Raw genomic sequence first — 6,854 nt, 5'->3', positions numbered from 1 at the left:
TAGGAGAGAAACAGAGACAGACAGACATTAATTATCAAACCATAGAGGACACAAAGACAGACAGATATAGACAGACAGTCTGGGAGTAGAGAGAGAAATTAGCAAAGGTAGAGAAAGGGAGAGAGAGAGAGAGAGAGAGAGAGAGAGAGAATCAGGGAAGCAAGAGGAGGGAGAGGAGGGGAGAGAGAGAGAGAGAGAGAGAGAGAGAGAGAGAGAGAGAGAGAGAGAGAGAGAATCAGGGAAGCAAGAGTAGGGAGAGAGAAAGAGAGAGAGAGAGAGAGAGAGAGAGAGAATGCAAAATTGAGAAGGAAGAGACTGCATGCTGCCCATTGGACATACTGTATTCATTCACATCCAGGGAAGACTGGCTATGAATAATGAGTTAAAAGTCCATACAACTGCTGGGCTAAATGTTGCCTATCTGTGGGTTAAAGGTCCAAACTGTATGAACGTATTGTCAATAGAAAATCCCTTATTTATATGAACACACATACAAAGACTAAATGTGCCATCTCTGTCCTTATAGCAGATACAGTGCAATGCATTATGGGATCAGGGGGTGATGGTTTAACTGTACAGCTGGCAACAAGCCCTCCACAGCTGGCATGCCAAGGATACCCAGTATTTGCCAATATTGAGAAATCACTGGCTTCTTATTTAGGCCATGTGTCTGTGTATAATGAATACAGCATCCTCCATTCTATATACATGAGACAGATTATTCCTGTTATTGCCCCAATCCCCCATTCTATATGTGTGTGATATAATATTCATGTTATTGTTCCAATGCCCCATTCTATATGTGTGTGATATAATATTCATGTTATTGCCCCAATGCCCCATTCTATATGTGTGTGATATAATATTCATGTTATTGTTCCAATGCCCCATTCTATATGTGTGTGATATAATATTCATGTTATTGCCCCAATGCCCCATTCTATATGTGTGTGATATAATATTCATGTTATTGCCCCAATCCCCCATTCTATATGCACGTGAGGTAATATTCCTGTTATTGCCCCAATACCCCATTCTATATGTTTGTGATATGGTATTCATGTTATTGCCCCCAATGCCCCATTCTATATGCACATGATATAATATTCATGTTATTGCCCCAATACCCCATTCTATATGTGTGGGATATAATATTCATGTTATTGCCCCCAATACACCATTCTATATGTGTGTGATGTAATATTCCTGTTATTGCCCCAATCCCCCATTCTATATGTGTGTGATATAATATTCATGTTATTGCCCCAATACTCCATTCTATATGTGTGTGGTGTAATGTTCATGTTATTGCCCCCAATGCCCCATTCTATATGCACGTGATGTAATATTTCTGTTATTGTCCCAATGCCCCATTCTATATGTGTGTGATGTAATATTCATGTTATTGCCCCAATGCCCCATTCTATATGCACGTGATGTAATATTCATGTTATTGCGCCTGCAGTTTATTTATCTCCTTGAGAAAATCCTTCCCCGTCTCTATGTTATCTCAGTATGTTTTTCTGTTTGCTTGTTTAGCATTAAGCCCCTTCTCAGGTGTTTTCAAACTTAAACAAAAGAACAGAGCCACTTGGAGTCAGGGATTTAAAGGGACCCTCTCTCTATCTGATGGTGACAGGGGCCTGGGAGGTGCAGTGCAGGGGATGCAGTGGGACAGCAAGCAGTAATGCAGGCACAGGGTTGGGCAGTGCTCTGTATCCCAAACACAGGAGCTGGACAGGGGGGCCAGGATCAGGGCCTGGTTTGTTTGTTTATAGGTATTAGCCACGGCTAATTTACAAAGGTTTCTTTTAACTGCAATCATGGGGCCATAGGTGACACCCTGAGGACTAATGGAACCATTAGTGTCTCTGCTTGGCCAGAGTTTAAAGCCAGTCTCAGTTCAGTGGAGCGAAGTATTCAAAACACCAGAGGATTTTAAGGTCTATAATCATGTAACTCCCATTAATCTCTATAGAATCCCAGTGTAGAAATGTACAGATCTCATTGACTTCGAAACAATTCCCTCTAGAGAGCTCTTTCCTCAAATAAAATCATCCTTTATGTAGTTATCTGTGTCACTCATACTGTCTCTCCCCCGTGCTCTGTCTATGTGTGTCTCGTGGAGAGTATTTTGCTTTGTGTGTGTTTTTATCTCTCCCTTTCTGTTTGTGTTTGTGTGTGTCTGTGTCTCTCATTTCTGTTTGTGCATACCCCCCCCTCCCCTCTCTCTCTCTTTATTGTGATAAATGATAGAAAAATGAAGATTTGCGCTATAACCACATGTAAATCTATCAGAACCGCTTCGAAGTTCAATCACATTGTAGCTTTTGCTTTTTCCCTCTCTTTTTTTTTTTTATAAGGAAGGCTGTATCTTCTTGTTCAGCTTAAAACTTATTAGAGCGGATTTGTTCTTTCAATTATAATCAATAGTTGCATTATCCATATTATTGCATAAAATGTCTTTATGAAGAATCGACATTTACGGGATAATTCTCATTGCTGATATGAACCTTACCTTAGTACGTCATATCTATTCTCAGACATGAGACAATGAATAATTATGAACAATACACCAAGTGACTTGGGTTATAGAGCTGTATTTATAACTAGAATTTGTATTTTAGTAATCGAATAATTGATCTAATGGATCCAAATTCAGGAATCAGATTTTGAAACTTGGACTTTGAATATGTATCGACCAATGAGTTTTGTTTTATTGGTATAATATGTGCAGATGCAGTTGAATGTTTGGTGAATAGGAGGACAAGGTAAATATCTTTTTTTATAGTTCACAAATGTGTCTTCTTCCATGTGATAGGAATATAGAGGGTAAAATCTGTCAAGTAGTTATACAGGGGGGGAACAAAATTCAGAGTAGGGTTTGAGGTGTCAATATTTTTTTTATTAATGAATCAATTACAATATTACACACAATGAATGCTTAGCTTATGGAGATCGATTTGACTAGAAGATGACATATTTTCAATGTTTTTCATTTTCCACCTAGCAAAGTCAGGGAGTGCTCCTGATCTCAGCTCGTTACCTGTATAAAAGACACCTGTCCACAGAAGCAATCAATCACTCAGATTCTAAACTCTCCACCATGGCCAAGACCAAAGAGCTGTCCAAGGATGTCAGGGACAAGATTGTAGACCTACATAAGGCTGGAATGGGCTACAAGACCATCTCTCCAAGCAGCTTGATGAGAAGGTGACAACAGTTGGTGCGATTATTCGCAAATGGAAGAAGCACAAAATAACTGTCAGTCTCTCTCGGTCTGGTGCTCCATGCAAGATCTCATCTCATGGAGTTTCAATGCTCATGAGAACAGTGAGGAATCAGCCCAGAACTACACAGGAGCTGGAACCATAGTCACCAAGAAAACAATTGGTAACACACTACGCCGTGAAGGACTGAAATCCTTCAGTGCTCACAAAGTCCCCCTGCTCAAGAAAGCACATGTACATGCCCATCTGAAGTTTGTCAATGAACATCTGAATGATTCAGAGGAGAACTGGGTGAAAGTGTTGTCAGATGAGACCAAAATCGAGCTCTTTGGCATCAACTCTACTCGCCGTGTTTGGAGAAGGAGGAATGCTGCCTATGACCCCAAGAACACCATCCCCACCGTCAACCATGGAGGTGGAAACATTAGGCTTTGAGAGTGTTTTTCTGCTAAGGGGACAGGACAACTGCACTGCAATAAAGGGATGATGGACTTGGCCATGTACCATCAAATCTTGGATGAGAACCTCCTTCCCTCAGCCAGGGCATTGAAAATGGGTTGTGGATGGGTATTCCAGCATGAGAATGGATTATTCTGTCTTTCACTGTTAAAATACACCTACCATTAAAATATAAACTGATCATTTATTTGTCCGTGCGCAAAAATCTAAATATGAAAGGGATCAAATACTTTTTTTCCCTCACTGTATATGTAACCTTTAAAAATTCAAACTTGTTGAGTTGCACTTTAAATTTCCAGTACCACAAGCACCAGAGCTGTCCATTTTAAGTATATTAACTTGTTGTTGTTTTTTATCATTATAATTCAAAAACGCTCTGTATTTATTCAAATGGTTGAGGCTGCTGTTACAAAGACCATCCTTCATACCCAGATCTTTCCTGATAAACCCACTTTAACACTGGTTTGAGGACTCCCAATGTAAAGAACAGTTTCCATTTTTATTTATTTTTTTAACTATTGGAAGTCCTATATTCATTCTTTAGACACTCAACATAAGACTTTCATTTTTTTTTTATACAAATTGGTATTCTTTACAAATAGCCTGTAGCGTAAATATTGATTTGTTTGTTTGTCATTTGTCACTTTTTTTTAATGTTCTGCTTATTCTAAATGCAAATATTTGCTAGTGTTTTTTGAAACCTCGACACCAATCATGTTCTTCTGTTTCACTAGAAGAACTAGGTCCCCCCAGACTCATATAAACCAGGATAGCTATAGTATGGTCCTCCCACTTCCCACAACATGACTGGAAGTATGAGGGATAGTAAATTAAGTGGATGACACCAAGACACCCCACCCTCATTCCACAATCTTTTTGGTTGTGGGATGGGGTAAATATTAATATCGGGGTAAGTCCCTATTCCTATGCTCCGCTGTCCCACCAATCTCTTAATGTCTTGCCACTGGTGAGAGTTAAAATATCTGTGGGACTACCTGAATGGTAAACCCTGTACCTTAACCCATGCAATGTAGATGGTAAGGTGTCTGCAAATAAATTATACGTTGTCTTGTGTGAGATCTTCTAACATGGGGATACATCCTCTGAGACTACCATAAGCCCTCGCACATGCAAAAGCAAAGCAGGATTTGTAGAGCTACAGTAATTAACATAAACTAATATTAGGGTTGAGCCAAGAACAAAACAGCACAAAATTGAATTCCATGCTTGAAACAAAATTTTAAAAAAAAACACCTTAAAGAGTCGTGTGAAGTATTTAGTTTGTATAACTGTGTTGCATTTCTGTTTCTTGGTGTCCTTCTTTCGATTAACAACTGTAGTGGACATTTGATTGGCACCAGCCTGTTTCCAGCTCAACTTCTTGTTACAATTTATTCTACCATAAAAAGAAAATCCCATACAGATATATACATAGCATGTATATTCAAAAAATGAACTGTGGGGGCAGAGCCCGACCGCCAAGCAAGCAGGACGCGGGCTGAGGGGGCTCCTCAGAAAATCCTATGACATAAGCTCATAAACCGAGAAATAATTAGTTTGAGCAGCCGAAATCGCCTCATGTCTTGTGGAGACAGCATTGACAATTTCCTAGACCAACTTGACACGCTTTGCTCAACGTTTGAGGGCCTGAAGCTCCTTGCAGCCTGCTATTCGATCTCGCACCTTATTCTCGACACGTTTTATGTGGGGGTTATCCTGGTTCCCGCTGGGGTTGCAAACACAGCTCCTGCAAGACATACCTGAGTGAGTAGCAAAGCTACTAATCCGAGGCCTGACAACACAAGATGGCCGATGCACATGGTCCAGCCCTGCAGGGCCAACAGCACCCGACTCACTCACCACATGGCCGCACTGGATGCCGTCTTCAAACTCTTCTGGGCGAAACTGGAGTCCCGCACGAGAATGGCGGCACTGGCTGCTCGGACAGCACGAGAGACTCAGAGGCAGCATGGAGAGGAGCTGCAGAGGCCCCGGGCGGGCAAGGTGGTTCCAGACATAGCGGCAACCAAACGCGCACGCCCACCTGGGCAGAGACCCACCAGGAGAATGGCAGCAGCACAACATCCCCGCGGTCAGAGAGCCGCAAGACACCGTTGGAGATTGCGTCCACACTGAAATAGGAGAGCCTTGCACCGCTTGCCACACGGGAGGAAAGGGGACGCTCTGCACCCGCAGCCCTGTAAGGAAAACCACAGAGAATCTCTCTGGCCTAACACCAATTGCAAAGGACTGGCAAACGCTTGTAAGTCCCTACCGAACTACCCACTGCACAACAGCATTCCTCTGAAGCTGCACCTCCAAATTGGCTGACAGACGTGAACAGCCACGGAGACTTACACTACTCACTGTTGTTATGACGCACTGCCCGAACGCACAACCCGTGGCTAATGCCTCCAAGTTGAATTTTTAATATGATTTTTATGGTTAGTGTTATGTGCCCTCAGATATTATTTTAATGAAATAGCCAGGCATATATCCCAGACCACCAGCCTACCTAGAAGTTATTCTTCTTGCTGCCTGAGATATATTTTGACTAAAGATAGGCATTATAGTTCACCCAGTGTCTTAAAACCTGTTTTTATTACATACCGCGACACCGGGAATAATACCCAGCAGCTACTAAGCTACAGAATTACCATAGCTGAGTGTGTTACCTTACCTTCTTCTCTTTGATTACATTAATGTTAGCTAACGCAGCATGTCTTAATTATTCCTCTTGCCTTCACGATATATGACATTGCTTACATTATCCTGTTTATTACTAAAATTATTTGCAGTTCAACCACATGGCACAGTATTATGCCTTTTGAAATGCCTGTGTCTGCTGTCGTGGCATCACAAGCTTGTCTGTCATACTTATACACAACAAATAAATAAAGAATGTAAAAAAATAATATTTTTTTTTAAATGTACTGTAATATTATCTGTGTATTACCAATAATAATATTAACACTAATGAAAGTGAGCAGATTAATGATTAAACGTCTCAAAATGTAACAAAATATGTTATCTACGTATTAAATTTAGTAGGTAGTAAAAAGTAATGGTGATACAAAAAGTGTATGTGGGAGAGAGTGGAATGGTAAAGAAATATCTCAAAATGTAACGAAACAGAAAAATTTACAGATAGAGATAGATATATAT

This window comes from Pelobates fuscus, chromosome 10, assembly GCF_036172605.1.
Source record: "Pelobates fuscus isolate aPelFus1 chromosome 10, aPelFus1.pri, whole genome shotgun sequence".
Taxonomy (NCBI): Eukaryota; Metazoa; Chordata; class Amphibia; order Anura; family Pelobatidae; genus Pelobates; species Pelobates fuscus.
This window is presented reverse-complemented; position numbering follows the sequence as displayed.